Here is a 27,648-nt window from a genome sequence, read left to right on the forward strand (position 1 = left end):
CTGGCGGGGGAGGCGGGGCGCGGCGGCTTGCTGCCCCTCCGACGGGGAGGGCTGGCTCCGCTGCAGAGCCGCAGGAAGACAGGAAAGTTGCGGTGCATTTCTGAGCGAGGCAGCCTGAAACTGAAAGCAGTGATAGAACAGTACCCACCGCCTGCTTCTGAGCTGCCCAGCAGTTATTTTAATACCTAAGTTATGAGAAGCTGGCAGAGAGTAACATCCTGGCATTTTAGAGGGCTGAAGAAGTAAATAGAAGGATGAACAACTTTGGGGTTCAAGGGACTTGTGACTCAAGTGTTTTATTTGAGGTGCCAGATTGAGAATTTGTAAGAGCGCTTCTTAAACATAGCAGTATGTGCTGTGAAAAGCAGATAAGCTCCTTTGACTATCAGTACCACTGTAGGAAATTATAAATACATTTTAAAAGCAATGAGCAGCTATATTTTTTTTAAAGATGGCGTATGTGACTTACACAACTTACTCTAGGTCACTGTTCCAGCGTGCGACACTTACAGCCAGATCCAAGGAAAGAACTGGGTCCTAAAAATGCATATTTACTCCAACTCTGTTAATAAAAACCATAAACATGGCGAGCCCTGTTGCCTTAACTAGAAAGCACTTGAAAGAAGCGGGCATGAGAAATTCTGCCTTGTGTTCTTGTTCGCAATGCAAGAGTTACAAGACCAGAATGAGAACAAGCAAGAGTCAACCCAGCTCAGTAGCTTGTTAGTTAAGGTGCTCATTTGGGCAATGTGATTTTTGTTGTATCAATCATTTGTATATTTTTACATCTAAGTTATGTGATAAAACCAGAAACAACCCTAAAAGGCCGGTCTGGAACTTGGGACTCTCTTCCTTGGTGCTTTGACCATTGAGCTGGGGAAACGTGTCCCCCATGTGCATAGCTTCCTTGCTCTGCCAATCTCAAGATCTTTCCTGTATAGTGTTCCAGCTTCTGAGGAAGGATGCTGAGTGCATACCTCTGAATCCCCGCTGGCTTTACTGAATCTAGGCTCCAGGATCTCTCTCCTGAATTGGCAGATGTATCTCCCTTGCAGTCTTGGTTCAAATGCCTGAACTGCAGGGAAGAGTGGGACTTCAGGCACACTCGGTCCGAGCAGTTGGTATCAGCGAATTCCAGATGGCCTCCTGCTCAGCAGGTGAATCTAGCACCAAACTTAACATCTAGCTGAGTAACTGAGCTCTGGGCTTTAGATGTACACACATAAGTCAGGGGTTTTGGCACTTGACAGCACCCTGCTTTGTATGAAGCCCTTAGCTACAGCCTACAGCAGTTTATGGTTCATCTTTTGGTTTGTATTTTTGCAAGGACGAGCGCAGCTGAGCCTTGGCCAATGCTTGGGGCTCTTAGATGCCACAGTAGTACAACTAATAAATATTGTCAAGTGCTTCATAAAATAACTGAGTGCCCTTGGCTTTCATAACTTACAGCCTTGGAGTGGTTTTTGTTTTTGTTCTGGTGCATTCAGTCTGCATTTGTTCTATGCACATACTAATCAGAAGTTAAATTTGCTGCAGCGTGATAAAGTTTCCAATATTAGCAGACATGCCATATCTGACTGTGTGCAGCTGTATTTTGGCTGTCTGTGGTTTTGGTTCTCAGAACTCAGCAAGTCTTAGAGCATATTGTTTACATATAATCTAAGCAAACAGTCTTGCTTTTAAATTTAATTTGGTAGAATTTGTATGTATGTTTAACTTACCAATACGAAGACTTCAAAATAGTATAATTATTTCTGTTCCACAGAAGAGAGAAGGTTATAGTATTCCAATACATTTTACAAATGGATAAAGGAAGTGAAGTTTGTCGTTGATAGCAGAATACCACGCTGCAGGACTCAGCCCTACTCCCATTGACTTGATGCTTGGCCTTGATCAAGCTGTGTAATGTGTTGCTGGATCTTTTTGCCATCTTTAAGAGCAGTTTAGTGTTTGTCCATCTCATAGGGAATTTCTGAACCAAATTAAAGCACTGCTCATAAAATCCTTTCAGATCTTGAAATAATCTAGGAATAATTACCATATTTGCAAATGCATTTTTAGCTTCAGCAAAACGTCTATTATTTTTAAGGTTTTTTTAAAATATGCTCATATACAAACATTGTGAGAAGAAAGAAAACTGTTCATCTTGAGGCCATATAAATAATGCGAGTTTGAGACCACTGTTAGGGTTTGCTGTTGGTTTGAGGTAACAACAGAAGATCTGCCTCGCTTCTGTCCTTAAATTAGTGTCTGTAACTTCCAAATACATGGTTAGGTTTGAGCACTAGGACATGATACTTCAGAAATTATAGGTGACTTGTTTGTTTTAAGAACTTCTGGGGGTAATAGCTGACCTGCATATGCATGAATACAAGCTGAACTGGTTGATAGCCAGATTCTGGCCCATCTGAACACAGTATGGTGTGTGGTGCAGAGCATCTCCAGGTTCCTTCTGTTCACATCAAGATTTTGGTTAGCCTCTATTGCCTGTATGGAAAGGCAAGGGTTAGCTAGAATCTGTCTTACAAGGAGTAAAAAGATTTATTGACTGAGTGATAGTAGTGGAAATCAGAGTCTGAGTGGCAGATGGGGATTTTCATTCACTTTTTTAAAGGGATGATTTCTTCTCTCTCGTACCCACCTTTCTTAAAATAAAGACAGTTCTCCTTCCTTAGACAGTGTCCATCTCTACTCTTCTTTACAGGTGAGCACAGATGTGTTGCAGGAACAAAGTAGTCACATTAGGCCCAGGGGAGGAAGAGTCCGCTCGTGAATGCTGACTGCCGAAGCCCGAGAATGTGTTACTGCAAGTGACCATTTGCGATGCAACATTTGTGTTTCAATTCCTGCCAATTCATATCAATGAGAAAAAATGTTAAACAGTTCAAATACATTTTAAACAGTTCAGATATATTTAATGTGAGGAAGCTGCCCAAGAATTTTATGGTGTAGATACTCTGCTTGCTGCCCAAGATTTTTATGATGTAGATTCTGCTTGCCCACTTGTGTTTCTGTAAATGTGCAAGTGGAATTTATAGTCTTCACTTGAACTTGTGCCTACATTGAAGACCAGAATTTTGTCATTTATAAGCACTACCTGCACAGTGACATGGCAGCGTGGTTAGCTGTAGCTGTTGCAAGGATGGGGAGCTAACATTCATGGAAAGGTATGACTCCAGCTATAAACTGAAGCAAGTTTTGTACTTAGGAGTCTGTTGCTCCTGTGTTTTCACAGCTAGAGAACCTGTCCCTCCTTCAGAGTTCGTGTCTGTGGTCTATATGTACTTGTCTCAACAGCCACTGTGAGGCTGCTAATTATAGGCTCAGTAATATTAGGTACTTGTCATGGGCCCCATCTGACAGGAGCCTATGAAGGATTTTTTTCAGTAAGCTAGCACTCACTGGTAACAAAATCTACAAGAGAGCTGGGGGTATTTGTATTGTATTTCTTCATATATCACTCTCTGCTTTTGGTGACAGAACCTAAGCTGCTCTGACTACCAGCAGGTATGTTTGAAGGTGGCTGGGGGAGAAAGAGGTATTCTGTGCTGAGGGAAGAAGGTGGCCATGATAAGGAGTTAAATTAAGTATTCTTCTTTGGACCTTGGGCAAATCTGCACAGCATATGAAGTGCTGAAATTGTAATTACTTCCACTGGGAAATCCGCTTTACTTTCCTGTAATCTCTTCTGTAGCACATGCCCAGGTGATCTATTAGCTGTATTCCTTGCAAGCCCCTACATTTTGTTCTTCTCCCTAGATGATGTGTTGATTCAACCACAAGCAGCATCTTTTCTTTCTCTCCTGTCCTCTAAAGAGGACTGTACATGTTTCTATGCTTTCCTTCATGCTGCTGTCTCCTTAAAATAGACATATTTCCTTGCTGCTCCCCATCTTAGTATTGACCCTTATTCTCACTCATTCTGATCTTCCTTTTTTTTTAAACTTTTGTTGTTGGTGAAACTTTTCAGCTTTTTCCTGGCAAACAATTTACCTCTCCCACTTTGTCACCAGTTGCCTCCAGTTTCTTCCACCCAGTAGCCAAATACCAATTGTACACAACTGACGAACTTGACGCCTGCTTGCTGGAATGTAAATACAGTCCTGAGTGAAGAGACCTTTGTGGCCATGTCTGCTCTGCTTGTCTCGGGAACAAATAATACAGCATGCTTCCCAGCTAGGCTCTATGCAGTGGTATTCCTGGGCGTTGGATGTCTTGGTCTCTGCACAGTTGGGCCGTCCAAAGCTAATATGAAGTGGCTCTAAATCCCAGCTGCCTTTAGGGCTTTGAGCTCTGCTTGAAAAGTCTTCTGCCAGATAGCCTCCCTGTAGCAGGTGGATAGCTTGAGCTATCTATCAGGTAAGGGTCTGCACTGAAGGTAAATGCAGATACAAGTCTGCTGAATCAGAGTGTGTAATCAGGCTTTCTCCTCCAGAAGGACTCGGACTGCCAAAACCTTTGCCTGAGTCTGAGCCTGTGTTGTGAGACTGGGAGAATTTGGATGGAAACTCAAGGCAAACATGTAAATATATGTGCCAGCGTACCCAGTATTTTGTGGGTTTTATGAGCTCCAAAGATGAATTTGCAGGTGTTAGGCTGAAGGGATAGCTCTGCACCTTTCTGCTTCCCATCTGAATTGATGCTTCTTCATGTGCTGTGTGCATTTCAAGTAATATCTGTTACTAGACCTGATGATGGAGTTGAAACACATAGGCAAGCTTTCTGCTGCAGGCCTGGAGAAGGGCTTGTGTGTCTTGTCGAGGTATTTTTACTTTTCAACTGTGTCTGCTGCTGTAATAAATGATACTGCTTCTCTGTGCATCCCCCCCTGCTTTTGTAAACTCAGATACCTGTGTAGAAGAAGACAGCTATAAATTCCTTTAAAATCACCAATTATTGATGATTTTTTTAAAATTGAAAATCAAAAACTTTTTCTGTCCTGAAGCTCAGTGGAAAAGGCCTTTAAATATAATTTAAGCAGCGATCCTCCCTTAATTAATAATGAGGTTTATAGTTCATAAACTAATTCTTGTAATAAATTGAAAGGCAACAAATTGTTTTTTAAAGTAAATAAACAGTTGTGTTGTTTAAAGGCAGCATAGTTCTCTACTACATGTTTTCATACACACTCTGCATTTGGAGAAGGATTAAAAAACACTTACCGAGGGAAGAAGAAAAATCTTTGATGGTTCCAGTAACTTAACAAGGTCAAAATAAAATATTAAAGGCTTGTGACTCTCTGGGGGTCACGAAGGTGCTATGATGTGAAATAGGCAGATATATTGTAAAAATGAAAGTCAACATAGGCTGATTTTAATTAAGATGCAAGCAAGTGAGAAGAATTGAAATTACTATTGTACACAGATTCAGGGAGATTCTAATTGGGGAAAAAGATTAGTAAATGAAAATAGGTGTTTATTCTCAATGATTTAATAGAAATAGTGTTGTGAAAATGGCACATGAAAGCTATTTAAATAATGCTGCTGTTATGCTGATAAGGTGCTACTTTTGATTTTTAAAAGGGCAATGAGAGTTCTTTTTATTTCTGTTCCTCATGCCAAGCTTCTGCTGGCCAGGGTGTTCTTGCTCTAAATTAAAACTGAAGCCTTTTGTATTTGATGATTGTAAAGAACTCACCATTCTTATTAAAAATAATAAAAATTCAAAAGGGAAGAATGCCAGAGTATCCCATTCTGATGTAGTGATTGATTCAACAGTTAGTTACTGAATGTGTAGGCTGTGATTACTTAGAATAAAATAGCCTGGAAACTGGTACAATGCATGTCTGCTTCACAATTTAGTTTTTACTGGTACTCAGTAAAGCTAAAGTCTTCTTCTTATGGATCTGCTTGTCTCAAAGACATATGTGGAGGATCAAACTAACAGTCTTTCATGCTGTCATGAGGATGACCTTTTTGGATACCAGTTGAATTGACGAGTTCTTGCCTTCTGTTTGATGGTTCTAAGGAGACTTAAGATATGCCAAATGCTGAGCGATTGTAGGCAGGAATATTTTTCATTAGTATTATACACAGTCCTGTTGTATGTCCATGCCCATAATGTTTTACATGTTTCAGATAATAATTTGATTGTTACGGTGCATAGGTAAGTCTTAAACCTGGTATTTTAAGCAAAGAACTGGTTTTGGGTTTTTTTAAGTTGCTTTGTTTATATACATACCTTTTGGCTAAAGGGCAACAGTGGCTGGATTCACCTCCCTTGCAACACTGAGTGCTGGCAGAAGGTGTTCCCATGCTGGGGAGCCAGTCTGTTGTTGCTTGTTCTTCTCTCCTACAAAAGGAGGAGATATTTAGGAGATTAAATATTTGGAGAACTGTGTGTTAAGGAATGGCATATTAATATTGCATGAAAAAGCTTTTGTTGCGGGGAAATGTAGCAGGATTTATACAAGAAGCTATAAATCTGTAATTCTGTATATATCACATTCTTTACAGGTGTAGTCACAGTTCGTCTAAGAATTATATACAGTACCTAGTGTAAATGTATAGCTTTAACTGCTATGAATAATGACCCATTCTTGCTGTCTTTTTCTGACCTTTGATTATGAGAATGTAAATTTGAATTTTACATTTGGAGGCGGTTATTACCAACTATGAATCATGCACAATTCAGAAATAATAGTTTCATCACCCTGTTTTACTCAGCAATAACCCAAATCCCAGGGCTGGAGGGTGAGCGTATCCTGGTAGAAGGAAACTGATGTTGCAATAGTGTCCTTGCAACATTAACGTGCTTTAAAGTTGCCGATGAATAGGTTGAAACTTGACAGCACAGGCTGATGTGTTTGGTAAGGTAAGGAAAGGTTAAAAGGTTTTTAAAATTCATAAGAATGCGCAAGTGTCGCATGCCTTGCTTCTGGTATTATTGATCAAGGTCATCACAAAAGAATTAGTTCAGTAAATAAGACATCTGTTCTGAGGATATCTTTATCAGACAGTCCGATTCCCCTGAGACAAGGTGTCTTCAGTACGGTATTATTACTGACAGTGTAGAAAGTACTAGGTGGGCCCTTTCTCATCATAAGTAAATCACGTGTCACCTGCTGTGACCTGTGTGTCAAGTCACATTTCTCAATTTCTTCTTACAAGCTTGTCATGTAGCTATACCTCTCCTTCCTTCTCACCCTCTCGTTGGCTGTTTAAACATCGCTTGTAGCTTTTTAAAAAAACCCAACATGTTATGAAGTGTTTGTGGTGTTACGTTTTTTATTTCATTGAAGAAGAAAATTGAATGTTAGAAGAGATGGAGACCTCAGTTTGTAAATGAGGTTCAGCTTGTTGAGCAGATGTTTAATTGCTAAAAATTTGTCTTATCTTGACAGATCAATTGGTTAAATGTTTGGCTTCGTGTTACGGCAAGGAAGAAAAACAGCAAGCACACATCATGTACGGGCATACTGGGCACAGCCACTGCAAAGGCAGGCAGAAGATGCTGGGAGAAAGTGGTTCTTCTGCTCAAGCAACATGCAGTGTGCCAGAGGGCCTCTGCTGTGCTCAAAAGCACAAGTCTAACAGCTCTTTCAGCATTAAGTTTGCCTTCAAAAGACGCGGAGTATCTGTTGTAATATTTTTCTACTGTGTGAAGCTGCACTGATTCCGCGTTAGTTCCCCAATAAACTAGATCAGAGTGCCCCAAAGGAAAGAGAGGATGAGGGGGTCATGAGAGACCCTGACAGATCCTCCATTTTCACCTTTTCCAAAGCATCTATGTGGTTGCTGTTAAAGACAGTTGTAAGGTTTTTTTGTGTGGCTGAACCCTACCTTTGTGTGCGTGTAGCACTGGACTATTTCTGCATGTTTTACAGTGCTGTGGCCCCACAGACAGTGCCAGCCCTTGTATCTCCCATTTTGAAGCAGTTATATTGTGTGTGAGCATGTATAGCTTAATAGGGAGCCATATCCTATCCTGGTTAGGAATTCAGGGTTAGGTACTTCCTAGCACAGAGACATATATAAAATGTGGACCTCTTTGGCATGGAAAATTAGGGATGCTGGTGGCTGACGTGGGTTGTTAGCATGTTTAGATAACTTTACAGGAGAAAGATAAATCCACTGCTGCTAAAACACAATGGTATCACCTCTGTCTAAAGTCCCTCAGCCATATGTAGGTTGAGAAACTGGTGAAATATATACGCTATACACCTGCTGAATCCTTTTACAGTTCTTTAGGCATCCACTGATAGTTGCTGTGGGAGATAATCTACTGATCTGACCCGTCGTTGCTGTTCTTATGTATATAGCTGGTAGAGTTACCTCTGAGTCAGCACACCATGACTTCTAGGTCCTGCTTTCTACAGCCAAGAGCTCCTAAAAGAGAGGATAAATTTGGTGTGGGTTTGAAATATGGGATGTTGACATTCTGTGTTGCAGGTTAAAAAAAACCCAAACACAAAACCCACACCTGCGTTGCAAGGAGATCTGATAGGGAAATCTTATGAATAGCGGGCTGTACAGAACAGTATATAGATTTGTCTCAAACCCACTTTCTTCCTTTGAAAAGCCTTCTCCTTCTCCTTTGCTTTATGAACATATGACCCAGCTGGATTTATGATCCAGCTGCAGCTGGATCATATTTCATTCTTTTTGATTCCAATATTAAGGCTAGCAATTAATGAACTTTTAAGAGTTAAAACAGAGTTTTCCAAACATGTTTCCTCAAAAGTTCCAAGATTTAGGGCCTTACAAAAAGCCTAAATGTGGCAATCAAAATTCTGTAGTGCACAGAAGTGTCATAAAGCTGAATTAATTATTTGTAAAAGATTTTGTGTTTTAAATGAAAACCTCTTTATGAGCACAAGTTATTAAGTTCTGACCCTTCAAGCTGCTTGGTACCTTCTGTTCCTACTGCATTGAGGTAGTAAATCAGCAGCTTACAGGACTGGGTAGTTGCTTATCCAAGTATTTTTATGCAACTTCCATTAAAGCAGCATGTGCTATTATGACGGGGCAAATTATTATAGGCTACATGGTAAACTTCTCCTCCTCCAAGTACTGGTGCATAACATATTTAATATTCAGTTCATTCACATCATATATATAGAGAGAACATGTCAATTCATTGGTGATAAATTTCCAAGGATTATGTACAAGACTTAAATTATACATAATTTGTATAAATACCTGCTTCTTGAGAGACCATACTCTCCATAACTCCTGATCTCCTGCCAGGCAAACCAAGATGATGGACAGCTTTTAGCATCATGCTGTGATAGCTCTGTATTTGTTTTATTCTGCAATCTGAAGCATGTAGTTAGATTGTTTTGTGTGGACGAACTTACTTACTGAAAAAATATTGAACCCTTTGATGTCTTAACAAAAATGGAAAGACGAATTTCAATTCTAAGCTTCCTCATGCTCATTTGTTTGCAACACTGGTGTATGTTGGAAATTTTGCTTAAGTTTAGAGAATAACAGTAAATAATGACTTAAATAGAACTGGCTGTTGTGGATGAAACTTCAGTGCTCCTGAGTGAGTGCTTGAGGCTGGGAGACAAGCTGTGGAAATAGTGATTGACAGGCATGCTTTTTTCTCCTCTTCCATTATGACACTAAAAACAGCGTTATATCAGTAAAACATTGAGAAATAAAATGGATGAACTGGAGGGTGTAGGTAAGTAGATGTCAGATTGGGGAGGATTTATGAAATTATGTAGACAAGAAAAAGAGATGTTTTTATTTAGGTTGTATAGAGAGAAGAATACAGAATCCTGAACTCTCTATAAAGCAGGTTGCTGTATCAGACCATGTTATTTAGCAGAAGGAGAATTTTATAGGTTTTTAATGTAGAACCTCTGGTCATTTTGGTACCAGATGAGTACATCTAAGCATGTGGGACAGAAAAGCCTTAGGTCTGATACAAAATGTTGAATGTTGCATTCAGGCCTTATCTGATGTTTCTGAGTGAGCGCACAAGCAGGGGAGCTCTAAGGCATACCTGAAAGCATCAGTCACTGGCCATGAAAAATTAGGTAGTAACCTTTTTTTCTCTGACTGAACCAACAGTTGACTGCCAAAGTGAAGAAGCATCCTATGCTGTGGTAGAATTTTAGGTACACACATGATACAGTGTGATTTCTCGGATAGGGGGTTTCGGGTTTTTATGAAACTCTGAGAGCTGCATTTCCATTGACACAGCGCCTGGAGAGACCACTGTGGTGGCTTTCCATATTGCAGTTTGAGTGATTTCTCCTGCAATTTGAAAAAGTACCGTGAACATAAAACAAAGAGGTTTTCTGGGCATGCTGTTGGGTAGGTAGCATTGCTGGGTAGTGCTATTGTGCATTGCTAAACAGTTGTTTTATTTCCTTTCAGAAGTGATGGATTAGTTCATTCAATACTCTCCAAGAAAGAAAAAGCAAGAAATTATCCTCCCAAATCCATTAGATCGCCTTATACCATTGATTTTAAACATAAACCTGAAAAAATGAACTTTAAGTGCAAAACCAAAGAGTTAAGTGTATTATTTTTAATGATTAATGTAACAGTAAATCTTTAAGCACTGGCAACTTAAGAAATCAACTGTGTGATTTCTCTAGAACTGCAAAATTTGGCAGATGTGTACAGATTTATGGGCTTGAATGTGTATGGGCTTGTTTGCACGTAAAAATTATTTCAAAAAAAGGTCTTAAGAGTTATAATGAAAAAAAATGTTCAGACATGGAAATACTATGGAATAGTTATTCTGGAACAACTACTCCTGGACACAATTCAGTTTAGTTATAGTAATCTAGATTACTGACTTGAAAGGTGTAGAAATATAGCATTAAATATACTCATTTGTTGAGTAACGCTAAGCTTTTCTTTTTCTTTTCTGCTCGATGTATTCTTGAAAGCTTGTTCCTCCCTTTTTTCAGAGACATAATGTATTCTTGACATCAGAAACTCAAACCTGAACCTGCCATTTTCAAGCTTTTTTTCTTCTTTTATTTAGTTTTGTGTTGTTTAGCACAGGAGCTGATCCCATGATGGTTAAACTATAAAAGGATAAAACAATGTGAAGATAAAGATGATTCATTTCAGAGTAAAACTTTGCTAAACAGAACAGGTCATTATTAGTTAGAAGCATTAATATCATGCACGTAAGAGGTGCAGTCAGGACTGGAGGTCTAGTTTGCTGAATGTTGCTGAACAGGATATTATAATTACTGTTGTTTCATTTATGCTGACATACATTTATATAGAGATTGTGCGAAAAGGCCACAGGGAGGCTGGTAGCTATAAAAATATAGAATAAATGACAGTTTGGGGCCCAAAAATCTTGTAACTTGAAGAATGCTAGAAGCATGAGGATTGGGGGTGTAAACTACAGCCAAAAATGGTGAAGAATTGCCACACAGTTATTAATTACATGTATCAAAATGTGTGTGTATGTTTAAGAAAATAACAGGAACAAGAAGTAGGAATGTGCCTCCCACCCCCCGCGAGCTGTTTCTTCTTTAATTCTGTTAACTAAGAAGGAGGAGGCACATTGTCTGCAAAGAATTGCTGCAGAGGGCTTTGGCTTGTGAAAGCCTTTTCTGTCTTTTATTTGTTTCAGATCCTTTGATCTCTTTTGGTTTGATGAGTACATGTCATCACTTGGTATTGCAATTGCCTCCTCTTGCTCAGATATGACAGTAATAAATATATTCACTGAAGAGTATAATTTAAAATTTATATTATTCATAGTTATTGGCAAGTACTGCAGCCTAAATGGTGAAAATGAGGGGGAGTCTGGTTCAGGTTGATTTTTTTAAAATAATTGATCTGTCTTATCAATATGCATAATAAGCTTATCAACACAGATTTCTCAAAAATTAAAGAAGAAAAACTCAATATAAAATGATTGTACGTGTAATTGAGTAGTATAATTTACTTTCACTTTACAGGAAAAGGCTTTCAGCTTCACCTCTTAAGCTGCTTTAGAAAACTGCACACTGACTCCTGGCAGTAGTGTATTGATTCAAAGCATCCAGAGTGTCTAGAAAACATAAGTGTACACAAATCCAGCTGAACAGGGTGTTTTATAGAAAGAAATTCCATCACTGTCTAGGGTTTGTAAGTATGTTAACTTTAAAAGTACTGGATATACTATAATATATAATAAAGAACATAACAGCAGGATTTTTTTAAAAAAAAGGCTTTTTTCATCATTCTGTAAATGCTTAACTAATTGTCACAGCACCTGTTTCATAACTCGGAAGAAACTGGGCAGAAAAATGGAACCACTTAGCTATTACCAGGGCCTAAAATTAAAATCAACATGGAGTAAAAATAGAAGTTTTTTAAGGAAACATTCTCAATTCTTTAGAGGTCCCCTCTTGGACCTCATTGGGAGCTTTGGCCCATACAAGGGACGTATTTAGGACTTTTTTTTCCCCCTTTAGTATAGTTTACCTTATTTTTGGTTTATGTAATAGTATGTCACAAATTTGTCTTACACATTTTTGGTTCTCATTATAAAATCAGTTTAGGACCTGCTTTGTCTCGGTAGAATTTAGATTTCTTTTGGTTTTACCTCCTTTCTTGTATGTACTCTCTCCCTCCAAATGTAAAGCTTTGTTACAGTTAGTTGGGGTTAGGTTAGAGTTATGCTTAAACCAGTTAAGTAACTGCAAGTAATGTCAATAACGTGAACAGTGTTATCCTGGATTTATGTTCTGACAGTTACTTCGTCTGATACTGACTTTACCCATCCTTGATGATCAGACTGTTCCCTAGTAAACACTTCAGAACAGATTTATTCATTGATATGTACTTAAAGAAGTTGATGCTGTTCATTTCTGAGGCTGTTGAGTACCATTTGGAATAGCAGCTGCTGAGGTAACGATTTGGACGTGTCCCCTACTACCCTGAAAGGAGAAACATCGTGGGCGCACAAAACCTTTCCAAAGTATCAACGACATGCAAGCCTGAAAGCATTTGCATATTTTATTTTAACAGATTTTTTTTTCCCACCATGAATATGTTTATCTTGCTTGCACATACTGAGTCTGATTGTGTGATGTCAAGCAGGAATGACTTCAGGATTTTTTGTGTATCTAAGGCTCCCATAAGCGCATGAGTAAGGGCATTTTCTTTCTGATTACCTGCCAGGTTGTGACAAACTTAAAGAAATACGATCTTATGGGTAAGATTCGGTAGTCAGCTCAGTTTACTGTATCCTGTGATTTATTGGAGCCTGCAGTCCATGTAATGGGAGATGCCAGCTCTCATTTGAGGGAGCTCATAGGAAAGAATGCGAAACTCACCTTCAGGCCTGGACCAGCTTTCTGAAATACTGAGAAAAAAAGAGTTTTGTAGTGAGGTTATTACTTGAAACCAAACCAAATTTTAGGACAGTCTGTCTTCATCTCATTCACACTGCTCCTCCTGAAACAGCCCTTCTGCCCAGTAAACACACCAGTCTTTAAAATCTGTGATCCTAAGGAATCTAACCTTGGGAAAAGTCAGCTGGGTTGCACCATTGGAGAGTCTGTCTTTAAGTTTTGTAAGAGAAGTTAAGTTCCAGGACTAGCTGACCTGTCAGAGCAGTGTAAAGTTCCTATCAGTGCAAACGGGAATCAAACCAGAAGTGCTACTAAGTAGTTGTCCTCTTGGGTTTGTATTGTCAGGGATAATTCTTCTTTGGACAGCCTTAGTAAGAGGAGAATAAAAATCAGCTTACAATGGTACAAGTATGAGGAGACTACCTGCAACTCTTAGCATCACTGTCTCAAAACACCTCACTCATGCTTCTCCTTCTTTCCCTGCCTTTGGAAATAGTAGAATAAAGGCAGCAGAAGGTAGGTGAGCTGAAAACCAATATTGCTGTAAGATGACCTTGTGGCCATTATATTTTCCCTCTTCTCGGTCACTTTCAAGATATTTGCCCGTGCTGGGGAGCTGGCTAAAGCACGGCACCCAGAACAGTAGCTGGAGCATGTTTACATAGGAAGAGCCGTACAGCATTGGCCCCAGGCTCAGCTACAGCCCTGTGTCTTCCTCCCACTTGTGGCCACCAGCAAATGCTGAGGAGAGAGTGTAAGAATAGGACAAATGTGTGGAATAAAATTTCACGGAATATTCTGTTGGCATCCAGAAATCTGTGGCTTGGGAACTTCTGAGACAAAGGGCTGGGCACTTAAGTTTAAAACATATATTTTATTCTTATATTTTATTTCATGAATTTTGGTTAGTTGTTCTGTGGACCGCTGTAAACTTGGAACATCCTGTGTCAGAGAGCTCTGAAGTTTGAATGTGTTATGCAAAAAGATAACCTTTTTTGCTTGCTTTTGAACCTGTCATCAGCTAGTTTCATTTCATACACTGTACCTCTTTTATGGGAACAAACAGTGAAGATTATTTTTTTGTACATGTGTGAAGTCTGAAGTGGTGTAGAGCCCTTTATCATAGTGATACAGTCAACTCTTCTCCAGCCTGCAGAGTCACAGGGTACTTGGCTGATCCTTGTATGGAATAGCCTACGTACCTTTGGTCATCCACATTGTCTTCTATTACTCTTTTCCAGTTCTCATGTAATCTTAGAAGAATGGACCAGAAGTGAAAACAGTCATCAGGGGATGGATGCATCTTATATTTATTGCACAGGAACAAGGGTGTTCTCATTTTGTTCTCTGTTCCTTATTTGCTTTTCTTTTTCATTCACGGTATTTTCAAGCTTTTATGAGAGCTGGTTGACTTGCCTAATATAACATATTATCATGTGTCTGCTAGTATTGTTCTTTTTAATAGTTTCTACAAATTTGCCCAGTGCAGGTGTCAGGCTACCTGGAATTTTTTTGCTTTCCCTTGGGGCCCTTTTTAAAATTGGCATGGTGTTAGCCATTTTGTAGTCCTCTGATACTGAGGCAGTTTCAAAAGAGACAGTTGGTCATGCTGCTGCTTCATCCATGAGTTCCTTAAGAACTCTTTCATAAATACCTGTAAATAATATCTGTACAAATTGTTATTGTTCATATGTTTGTAGCCTCTTCCACCGAAACCTCCCTTTGAAATGGATGATCCAGCCAGTCCCTCATAAAGAAATGTTCTGATGTGGCGGCTTCTCCAAGCTCTGTGTTCTCTATAAGCAGAGCTCGAAATACTTGATCATTTTCTGCTATGGCCCACAAGTGCTGCTTTTATGCCTTGATCATCTGTCGGTCAGACTTGGCAGTCTTTGTATTTGGGCATGAAAAAGGGGTTGCTGTTAATTTTTATGTCTTCTGCTAGTCATTTCTTAGGCTGTCTTTTGGCTTGCCTTATTGTGGTTTGAGTTTGCTTTGGTTTTGGGTTTTTTATGTATTAAACCTGCAATAGCTCATGAGTCTTTCTACTTCCTTAATTTGGACACAACTCCAGCTCTCAGAAGGATGTTTTCTTGCTTCTGATAACCTCTCCTAGCCTTCTGTTCAGCTATGCTGCCTTCCTTTTCCACTTTCTCAAATCCTTTTTTTTCTTTGTGGCATGTATTTGCGCTCAGCTTCCAGTGTGGTATCTCTGTTTACCATACTGCCTAGGAAGGTTTAACTCTCTTAGCTTCCCCATTTAGCTAGCTTCCTTTTAGCAAGATTTAATGTATCCTCCAGGGTGACTTAAAAATCAGGTTTTGAAGGTTTTATCAGTCCTGTCAAAATTTCCTAGTATGTGCATCAACACTACCTACAGTTACAAACCCATTAAAAATGTCCAAACTGTAAAAACTATGTGTGAATATGTAAGCATGGTTGTCTGTTCATCATAGATAGGGAACAGATAATCGTTTTTGACAGGAAGAATAATTCCAAGTATAGAATCTAGGCAGTCAAAGCTGGTTTTTGTTTGTTTTCAGGCTCTAAACTAGTGGAAACTGTCCCTTCAGATGTAACACTGCCATCTTCGGCACCTGTGGCTGCTTGAGGGCCAGCCAAGCGGCTTTTGCACCCAAGGAGTCTGGGAAGTGAGGTCTCAGTTTTGAGCTACTGCGGTTTGGAATTCGGATCGAGATGGTTTAGCAAGACAACTTGTATGATTAGACATGTTTTTTGGAGGCAAAATAGGCAAACTTTATTCCTGGAAGAATCTGGAGCACTCCCCTAAAATTGCATGCTTTTGTTACAGCTGTGATAAATTCAGCTGAGGAGTCAGGAAGCATTAATGAAGGGCCTTAATAAGTGTGGACTGATGTGGTCTAAACAAGCTTAGTAAGGTCCTGTAACTTAGCTGTGGTATTGTTCTTAATGAAAAAGCTTTTTAAAGAGTCAGAAAACCTAAGAGTAATTGAATTGTATAATAAGACATCACTGACACTCTGCTGCTCAAAGGGAAGAAAAACTGAGCAGGATTGGTAATTTTAAAATACTGTAATAGAAAAAGGTAAAAGACTTTCAGAAAAGATGAAACAGCATTCTTCCTTTAAACCAAAATGATGCAGTTTGTTTAAATTTAATAGTAGAGTCGATATACATATATATGCACTCAAAAGCTGTCATATTATCCAGCCATTAATCTTGATCTGACCTGTTCCAGGTAAGAAACATGCACTCTGTGAACGTTTTTCTTTAAACTTCAAACATGAGCTCTCTTTATGATAACATAATATTTTCCATGCTGTCTTTCTGAACCTTTCTCTCTGTGTTTGAATTTTACAACATTGAGCTTTATCTGAAAGCGGATTTATTTTTAGAGCTTGGAAGAGAGAGCTCAGCTGCATGAGAAAGATGCAGAGACTGAACAGCCTGGAAATACCCCTCTCTGAGAAACATCTCTTCTTGGCTGGTTGCACTTGATTTCAGTTTGCCCATGACATGAGCATCTACAGAGTGCACGCCAAAGTCCTCACTTGGCTTCAGGTTATTTATAGTTTATTAATATTTTTAATACGATTTTAAGATGAGTGGCTCTGTGTGAACTGAGTAAGGAAAAGCTTCTACTGAACTGCGTTCCTCTTAATGGCTAGGGAGGTCTATTCCCGAAACAGCAGAGGCACCACCCCAGAGGCTTTTGTCCGACTGGGATGATGTGTTCCCACCTCTCCCTTTCCTGGGGCATCTCCCCGGGGAATATGTTCCTCCGGAGTGCATCTGCCCTGCTTTGTGCGCCCCCCGCCCCCCCCCCCCCCCCCCGCCGGCTTTAGCCAGCCCTGCGCCCTTGCTCACCATTTGCACTTCCCTCACGGTAATCCCCAGCCCTAGAGAAGATGTGTAGGAAGACGGCGGGGTGGGGGGGGGGATATTTATTAAGCCTGACTTAGTGTGGAGCCACAGGGTGAAGATCCAGGAGGCAGCTTGAACAGAGTGAACAGCTTGTTGCTGCCGGAGAGAGGGTGTCCCGGCCTGCTGCCCGCGCCCGGCCCTGCCCTTGCTGCCGCCCGGCGCAGCCCTGGCACTCGCCGCCTCCTTCTGTGGGCTGGCAGCCGCCGCCGCGTCAGAAACAGGGCTGACGGTGGAAAGCAGAAACCTCGCTCAAGCATTTGCTTGGCAAGGGGCTCCTCTCCTTATCCCAGCGTATATCGCCCAGAATCTGATTTTTCTTTCTCTTAAGGTATATGGCATGTCGGTCACTCCTTCCAGCTTTGCTGTTCAGAGGCTTTCCAAAGTGCTGCCCATGCCTTTCTCTTCAGTGCCTCCTCTTGCCCCCACTTCATTCATAACTGTAAAAACTTCTGGTGCCTGTATCATTCCTTTCATATAGGAAACAACATTAATTGTACATGAATTTTGCTAATTCCTTAGTATCTGAGCCATTCTTAGGTTTTGATAGAGCATCTTTGGATGTTTTTTGGCATTTTAGCACAGCTGACCATACTGGGAGCTTTCTGAGGAAAGAAAAAAGGACAGTATTACAAAAAAAGCAAAAACGGTGCTAAGGAGAGGCTGTTACCAAGTGACGAGAAGCCATAAAATTCCAAAGTTGAGAGTCTGGGTGCACATTTTCATGAGCTGCTGTCAACATCAACATTAAAATGTAATTGTCAACCATATGATGAAACGTTACTCTTCAAAAAATAAAATACACCATACAGTTTGAGCTTACGATATTGGCACATCTCTGAAACACTGTGTTTTATTAGGTGAGCTGGAACTCAAGAAAACTATCTAGATGATATGTGCTTATTCAACAGAGATAGCAATACGCCAAATGATTAAAAAAAAAAAAAGAGAAGGGGAGAGAAGTGTGCTCGTACATGAACATTTTAGACCCATGTTTTGCTGTCCACATGAAAAGACTTGATTTCTTTCTTCTAAGGATGCAGTCTTTTTTCTACCATTATTTTTTCCCTGTTCCTTTGAAACAGCAGACTAGAAACAGAGATGTTCTGTAACCTATTGTATTAACTTGGGCTAGTGCCAAGAAAACTTTTCTGTCTGGAGAAATAGTGCCAATTTTCAGGTTCAATATTTCATACTACCTCGGTTGTAAAAATATTGTGAATTTCTGTGCAGCTGACAGTTTGTCTTTCCGATTCAATAAAGCCATTACTAGCAACTGGTTAATTATTAATCCTTGGAGTCAAAGTTTTCTGATTGTTTTGATTCCTTTTTTTAACCTAAACTGTCCTCTTGAGCAGCCCTAGATAAGTAACATCTACAAGGGGATATATTTTACCATGAGAATTTTTAAACTGCAGCTTTCAAATGCTGAATTAATAACTTCTTTCATATATGAAATATTTTACAACCAAGACTAAGATAACTTTAAAAGCAGAGGACAGATTATCAGTCATGTCTTTTTAGAAAACAGATTCCTCTATCTTAAACACACTCTACAAACATTTTTTTTAATCTGTCAGTAACTTGATAAACAGATTCCTCTATCTTAAACACACTCTACAAACATTTTTTTTAATCTGTCAGTAACTTGATAAATTTAAATTTTCAGATGCATGATGATCTTAAGTGATGTGATAATACAATAAGGAACATAAAATCTTTATCTACATGAAATACTTTGGTCCCACTGAATCTCAGGAAGCAGCTCATTATACATCAAATAGCCATGTATGGAATTCAGAGATAACACAGATATTAATTTAAAGTTTTTGGAAAAATAGTTTCAAAACCAAACTTTTACATCTTTTCAACACAGAGTAAATGCCCCTTATACTTAAATCTCTGGAACCTCTTTGGTGGAACAGTAGAAATGCTTTGGAGAGCAGTAAAAGTAGAATTGGCTCCGTGGTTCAGAATATTAGATTCCTGCAAATGCTCAATAACAGATAATGAGGATAAGTGAGAAATCCAACCAGGAGTGTAAAGAGAGGCTCGTTCTTGCAATGAGCTCCATATGGGTAGACATTTCTGCCTTTGCAGAACATCACTTTTATCAGCAGGTCCCCACATAGTACATGGATCAACTGTGTGGAGCTGATTGCATCATCAAAATGAAGTGACAGCATGTCTCAATTGTTTGGCTAAATGTTGTGTGATATTCTTGATCATGAGGATAAAACCTGTGATTATTTTGTTTCCATTAGCTGTTTCAATTGTGTGTTTCATCCAGCTATTCTGTCTTTATTTACTGTCTGGGATAACAGAGGCGTAGGCTTTGATTTGGATTGAAACCGCTTAGTCCTAACAGCAATTTCTGGGGAATTTCTGGTGGACGACTTGAGGGATGGGGACTAAAATAAGGAATTCTGAAAATAGACGAGCGTCTTAACCCTCTTTATCCTGAGTCTGCTAAACTACCCACTGCCATGACACCAGGTCCCAGTTGCATCCAACGTGAGACCCCAGCGGTAACACTCCAGGCACAGTCCCTTTCTGCCTTTCCCTCACACATGCTCATATTTTCCCTCTCTACCCAACTCCCTGCAGCCATTCGTGGTTTCTTCTACCTCCTTCCAAATCTGTAAGCTCTCTGTATGCAGTACCCTCTTTCCACCGTGTCCTTTTGTTAGTCTCTAGTTATACATGCACTTACAGGTCGGGAAAGGTGTTCTTACCCATCAGGCGAGCAGAAGGGGTGTCTGTGTGGTAATCGGGTGATGAGTTACAGTAAATCTTACTTGCCTGTGAGAAAAGCAGGGACTATCATTTTGGAACTGATACCAAGTCAAAATTCAACTTTCTAGAGATGTGAAAGCTGGTTAATTGTGTCTGAGTGACTGAATGTGATCCCTTTCAGTCTGATTAGCTACATACATTTAAAAAAAGGGAAAAAATGTATTCATTAGAATTCGAAATATGTCTGTGGATGAAACAATATCAGTATTAATAAACTTTGTGGTTAATTAAAACACCGAGAAATTTCAGCTTCCTTTGACTTCAAGTCAGAATTTTCCCCTTTCATCTTGAGACTTACCCTATCAATAATAAAGTATCTATCTAAAATATTTAAAATAAATTAAGTACTTATAATTTAAAGTATCTTTAAATTATATCTACTTTGTAAAGTTTAAGCCATCCGTTCATTTCCAAGAGAGTGCCAGGTTTGGGACCAGGTCGGACACTACCAGCTGGTTTGATTGATGATGCTGATACCTTATGTTCATGGAAGACATTTAATCAGTCAGGAAATTAAAGCACTTCACTGCCTCAAATACACTAGAAGAATAATTTGGGGGTTAACTGCTCCCCCAGCTTTTCAGCACAGAGCAAGGTCAACAGGTCAACGGAGGAAGTTAGGAAGCATCTGCTGCTGTAAAAGAGTTTGTAGGTGAGCGGTCTGCAAGCACTCCAAGGGGAACTTGGCACCAATACTGAAGTCATTGCTGCCTCTGGTGTAAAATGAGTAATGAAATGAACCATCCAGTGTGCTGGTTTATGGCTTTCTCTAAAAACTGCCACTACAGACAACCCATAGAATTTGCACACTGTGCTGGGAGTCAGGTCAGTGCAAATCCAAAGGACGACATTATTGTCACCTTCAAACCGAAGACACAGTCTGGCTCCTGACTTGGCACTTCTCACTCCAGATGTTTCAGGAGCAGCTGTGATTATCATCAAAGTCTATCACACAGTAGCTACATTTTAAGACTTGAGAATGCATTGACTTAAATGGCAGAGGTAGAATTTGCTACGTTTTTCTGTCTAGACATGCTTTTAGCTGCAGCATCTTGAAATAATGGAACATAGATTTGTAAAAATTAAAATACAGCAGATAGTGTCTTGATATCATGGTGGGAAGGGACTGCATAACCATTTGATCATGACTGGGACACATAAAACCAGAACCTGATGGCTGGTGCTAATGCATGGGCTGACGCCTTCTTTCTCCTCTGCGCTTTTACTTCTTGGTTGTAATATACATCTGAATGATAAATATGGGCACTGAAGCTCCTGTTACTGTTTTTACATACATTTTTGAACTCTTAATACTTTGCAAATGCACTCAAAGCATGATGTAATGTATTCGAGAGAGGTATTATTTATTCTGAAAAGAATTTGGCATATATTAGTTAGGATTTTTCCTTCCTTTTTTCCCCCTAGTTTCTGTAAAGCACTCTGGAAGTTTTCACTAACAACTTCTGTCTTCTTAACCGACATATGGAGAAGCCGTGATGTTGGCATGAAGCTATCTCCTGGTAATAGTGCCAGCAGAGTGTTATTTTGTGGCATTGTTTAACACAGGAAACTGCTTCACATTTTGTCTGTAATTTCAGCTTTTCTGAATGTTTGTTTTTGGATTCATAATGTTAACATTGACAATTTCTTTTGCATTTTGAAATGTCTAATAAAAGGGATAATGATAGCATAAATATTTCTTCATGATTTTTGTGTTTTGTTTTTTTTTAATTCTGGCTCCTTTATATGTTTCTAGTAAGTTCTCTGTGGCAGATATTGAAGAATAGCTTTTCTAGGAAAAGTTGCAATATAGAAATGCCAACTTTTTGTGTCTGAAAGTCTTCAAGTTCTGTGAGCATTTTTCATAGATAATTCTTTGCAGTTTTCTATTAGTGCTAACATTAAGATCCGTCTTAGCTGCCTAACAATGAACTGGGTGCTTCTCTGTTAACACAGAAAGCAAAACTGTCAGTTTGTGTCAAATCCTGATTCTTTGCTCACAGCAGCAATAGGCAAGGCAGGAGGATGGGAGTGGGATTTCCACATCCTCGCTTGTTTCCTGATCTATGGACTAAGCGAGTTTGATTTGGGAAGTAACTGAGACTAGGTATAAAGGCTTCAAAGTCTTTTTAAATAATAACAGCCAACATTTTTTAGAGTAAATTCTAGATAAAATCCTAGTGCTGTTGAAGTCAGCATTAAAAGTCCCACTGGCTTGAGCAGAGACAGGATTTTGCAGGCAGTGTTCAAAGCCCTGTCAGGACATGGATTGATTCTCCATTGCCCTGTTCAAGAGGTGTGTAAGTATCACCTTTAATTTGCAGACCAGGATAGCAAGATAAAATAACTTGATCCTTCCTTCACAGAGAGTTGGTTAGTACTAGACCAGTAATTCTGGGCTTCCTTGATCTTGGCAGTCAGTTCATGCCTGACACCATCTTTTACAGAGCATTTTTGCATGGTATCCCTGCCTGTTAATTTGATATTCCATTCTTTGGCCTTGTTTTTACTTGCCCATCTTTTTACTAACCATTTCATTTATCGTGTGCTTCTCTAGCATTTTTTCCCCCTAGTTAATTTACAGTGGTTCTATTCCTGGCCATCAGATTTCCTCTCCTCCTTTTATGGTTATAACAGAGCACACTTGTAAATCATCCTTCGGACTGCATGCACTCTCTGCCTTCTTGCTGCAAAATGTGAGCAGTTCTACCCTGTCACTATTATGCACTGACATTTAGCAGATGTATTGCCATTGTTCCAGAAATACTATTTTCTTAACATTTTTAAATGTTTTAAAAATAACTCTACTAGCCTTCCAATGTCTCTTCATAAACTTAGTAGCTGCATTCTAATATGTGTAAATATTTGTTGGAAGTGTTTGGAAATATTCTGTACAAGCTTAATTTTTATATTACCACTAGTTGCAGACAATTAAGTTGGGTGATATGAAATTCATTTATCTGTCCTGGTTGTATATTATATCCTACACAAAAACTTAAATTACTTTCACAACAAAGACATCATCTGAACAATGGTGGACATGCCTGCTGTATCCAACATCTTACACTGTGCTTCTGGACACACATAATACACTATCTTTTAAAATTTTCGATTCATTTCCCCAGCCTGTTCCTTGTTGTACTTGTTCTCAGTTTAATGCTGGCTGCTTTCCCCTATCAAATGAGATCTTTTGGAGTACCTTGGCATGTATTGTGGTTTAATAGTCATTAACTGGGTTTTCTCTATGGACAAAGAAAGGCTGGCACAGCCAGAACCCCCAGGGTCCCTCTCTCCTTTCTCCTCTCCCCTTGAGCCTCAAGCTTGAGATTTTTAACAGCTGGAGTCTCATCCACGTTCCCTGGTATTTGATGTGAAGGTTCATCACTCGGTAAGAGACAGTACTTGTTTCTTCAAGAGCTGCGTTCAATGATTTTGTAACAGCGTCAGATGGCTCGGGGTAAGTGAGCTGAATCCAAGTTTGAACACAAATTTTCTTAGATAAATCACTATCTATTTGGTTGGTGATCTTTATCATTTTGTTTTTCATGTATACAGCACAGTTATGCTGAAATTTGCAAGTTTAATTCTTTATAACAAAATGCTAAAATGTGGCAGCTTGGTAAGTGAATTGCCACTTGCTTTCTGCTAAGCAATATAATCAGTTTTGGCCCCAAACTGAAACTTTGTTCCCAAGTACTGCTGCATTTTGATCTGGGACAAATCCAAAATCCATGGAGTATCTCTCTTGGTTTTTGTTGGGAAGGCATCAGGCTTTGCCAAGAGCAGTGGTTTTTTACCAGATTTCAATGCGAGAGGTGATGACGTCTTTGGAACAAATAATTCTGTGAGATTTCTGCTAATGTGGCGGCAGCTGTTTTTCAGAGTTACCACCTTTGCTAGCACCTTGGGTTGCTCTTGCTGCTAAAGCAGTTGCTTGATCCGTACCTAAACCAGTCTAAAACTCACCAAAGTCTGTATCCAAACTAGTGCTTCTCAGCATACCTTTGCCTGTGTTATCACATCACTATTGATCTCATATATTTCCAAAGTGGAGGGGAGGGAAGGACAGAGGGGGAACCACCATCTGTGTGACCAACTTAATTCAGTATATGCTCAGTAATGCATTCGGTGACTGTAGCGGGCTGTTATTCATTTTAAATGTTATTATCGTTGTTCATAGAGGCATAGCTGAAATACTAGCTTGAGCATTAGATCATGTATATTTAAATGCTAATAGTTGTAAAAAATGGTAAGCACTTACTAGCTGTGTAATTTTTCACTGGAGGAATCACATGGATTGGTACTATTTCCTTGTGTGTTTGAATAATCCATAGGTTGCATCGTCTGAAAAATAGGAATATACGTTTGTAACCTAAGTATGCCTGAGGGAATGCCAGTCATGTATTCCTCCAGAAATTTTAGAAATCCATCCAGATAGACACAAACTGTAATACTCAGTGATTCTTCAGGTTCCTGAAATATTGACTGATGCGTAACAGAAGATGATAGTAGGGTTCATTCAAGAATTTTGAGTATTCATTTAAATCTAAGAGTGCTTGATTCTGTGAGTAATTATTGAAATCCAAGTGTACTTGCTTTTTTATGGAGGAATTCAGTATTCCTGGAAAACCATTTACATCAGCTCTCACTCTTCCTGCATTGTGCCTGCATTGTGAACAGGCCAGATGGTGCTTTGCTGCATGTGAGCACAGCAATAATTGCAGTTCTCAAAGTGAATGACTACATTTTGCAGCATGACACCAATTTTAGATGAAAATGAGGCCTGGTGTATTGACAGACACAAGTGGAGTGAAGCCATGGCCCACAGAGGGGGAGTGGACTTGCTTTCTGGCTATTCCCTCCTATTATTCTTTATGTACATTTGCAAATGTCTGTGTAAATTAGGGCCATTTGAAGAGATGTTTGCATAGGGTGAAGTTTCAGAAATTATTTCCCATCCTTCCCAAGGCTATATGTTTCAGGATCCTGACAACTTTCTTACAGTAATACGAAAAGGTATTAAGTGTAATAGATATTAGTCTGTGTTTTGAAATAAAAATCTTGATTGGTAGAGCTGGAGATCATTTTGCTGCCATTTACCCATAGTCGAAAACATTTTCTTAACTCTACACCAAGCTGTTCCCAGTCTCCAAATAATTTTACTATAAGTGCATTTTTGCTCCCATATTCTGCCAGAAATCTCATCATTAGTCTCCTGATCTGCTCAGAAATTAAAGAGCATCCATCCTTGCCTCCCTTTCATGCTCTTCTCTTTTCATTTTATCCCTCTTGCCAGGATGCCTTTTCTCCTCTTTCCCTTGTCTTTGAAATCGCAGCGTTCAGCTACGCGGGTCCCTCTGCCTCCGCTGTCCTCTCTTGAGGTCCCAGACTTGCCTGGCCTTTGTGGATGGGAGGGGAGGAGGTGTTGGAGGCAGGTTGTCAGCTTCAGCAGGTCTTAATAGGAGAGGGATGGGGAATTGGGGAGGGAAGGGGGCTGGGGTGGGTGAAAGTTGCTAGGGATTAGGTTTCCATCTGCCACTCTTTCATCTGTTCTTACCCTGGTCCTGGGCTGCCAGTGCTCCCCTCCTTTTCTGCTGTTGAAAAGAAGGAAGAAAGCATGGGCTTTTGTTTGTTTAAAAGCATAAAAGAAAGGGAATTAAGCTCATTAGTCCTTCCTTATTAGTCACCATTGACTGTAGGGAGTAAGCTTGAGTAAATGGAGGCTTGCAAAATGGTGTAAAATCATTCAATAGCAGCAGTTAAGGGGAAGCTGAAAGTCCATTTTTCTGTTCTGCAGATTTGAAAAATACTGAAAGCAGATGATCTTACATCAGAGTATCAAAATTAAAATCTGACATATGAACAATTAATTGGATCACTAGTTGCTTGTTTCCCTCTTACTGATTGTCAAAAGAATCTAAACACTTTTGAAACAATTTTGATTCATGCTTGGGTTGTCTCTGCAAGTATGTGTTAGAGAATTGGAGTGTATATTGTTGTATGACTTCTAAGAGGAAATTTGTTACTTTATATGAGTGCTCTGAAGTAGTATATCTGTATATCTGAAGTACATGAACATTCTTAAATAACGATTTGTGTTTAGCAGGACGTTGTTTTATTAGGGAGACAAGTTTCTGTTTTCCTGCTCTTGGCTTTATCTTAGATCAATGCTATGCTAGAAAATAAACCTGATTCTGTGTTACCTGCTCTGATAAAAAATCTTTTGATTTTAATGATAGAAAGAGAATTCCTGTTGACAGGTTACTGGTTGACCATACTTAGAAATTGGCTGGGTGCTGAGCATGCTTAGTTAACATAATCTTTATGATACAGAATGTCTAAATGCAGAATGTAAGTCATTTGTTAGGATATTTTGGATGTACCAAATCAGCAGCATTTGGCAGTGAAATAGTACAAGTTTTCAGATAAATGCAGAAGACAGGTATAGGTAGCCTAAAAATTCACAGGTAAACTACTGATGCCTATTACTGCTGCTGCTGTTTTGGCAGCTGCTGCTACTAGTAACCACTGTGCAAACTGAAGATATTAATGGGAAAAATTACTTGGGAAAGCAGTAATTAGTACATTCTTAGCACATTTGCATGTTTGATGAATACAAGTGGTATAGCAACCAGAGTGATGTATTACTATCGGCTTGGTACTATTCCCCCCTCTGCCCCTCACCATGCCTACATGCTCTTGCACAGGGTGACAAGTCTTGTCACACTGTTTGGAGGGACGGGACAACCTTCTTGAACCACAGTCCCTAATTCCACCCTGCCCATTAGATTAGAAAAGCAGTTGTGCAGCTTCAGTGAAGTGTTATGTGCATGTAGCTTCAGCAGTGTCAGGGCACTAGGGCTTTGGCACCTCACCTGGGATGGTGAACAGCAGGTGCAAGAGCTGGGATGCTGGGCCACCATCATAGATAGCTCTAGTGCTGCCATTCTGTGTCTGATGGTGTCTTCCAAGCTGCTGGCAAGATTTTCCTCTGGTGTGTGCATGTGGGAAGCCAATTTGCATCAAAAATTCTGTTAACTTGGGACAGCAGTGACAGGTGGAGGTGGTCTCTTGCGAGTAGGACATGTAGAAAAGGAAAATGGGCACTAGATTTCATCCCATAGCACTAGGATTTTCCTGTTTTGTTTTGAAACTAAGTCACTTTTAAAGATTTAGTGTAAATGAGGTAATTGCTCCTGACATTCTTTGAAATTATGAGCATGAGTGTGGATCATTAGTATGTCTCTATGAGCTTTATTGTATTTTTACATGATTTGCTTGCTCTTGAAGGAATCAGTTTCAGTGAAGACATTTTCACACAGGGCTTTAAGACAGATTAGAGAAAACAATTGTTTATAGTACTTGTAACAACACCTTCAATGATATGTCTCATTTTTTAGTATCCTTTTCTCTACATGTCTAAAATTAAATTAGGTCTCCATTACTAAAATTAGAAGAGTCATTGGATTAGAAGTGCTTTCTTTGTGATCCTTAACTGAATGAAAGGAGCTTCTTTTGATAAAACTGTAATAGAATTAAATGCTCTACATCTCATCTCCTGAAATCTATGGATGGAGTATTAACTTTATTACATCCACCAGACTAAAAACACCTTAAAAGGTGGGACAGAATTTTCTGAACAGGAAATAAGGTTTATGTGAATAAGAGAGATTAGTCATTCA

General features: G+C 39.4%; 1 protein-coding gene across 1 annotated transcript in view; it reads left to right on the top strand.

Moving 5' to 3' along the window:
- Positions 1-27,648, top strand: part of CHN2 (chimerin 2) — a 163,934-nt gene that overhangs the window by 1,217 nt on the left and 135,069 nt on the right. The window lies entirely within an intron of this gene.

This window comes from Strix aluco, chromosome 1 (assembly GCF_031877795.1).
Source record: "Strix aluco isolate bStrAlu1 chromosome 1, bStrAlu1.hap1, whole genome shotgun sequence".
In the NCBI taxonomy this organism is placed as follows: Eukaryota; Metazoa; Chordata; class Aves; order Strigiformes; family Strigidae; genus Strix; species Strix aluco.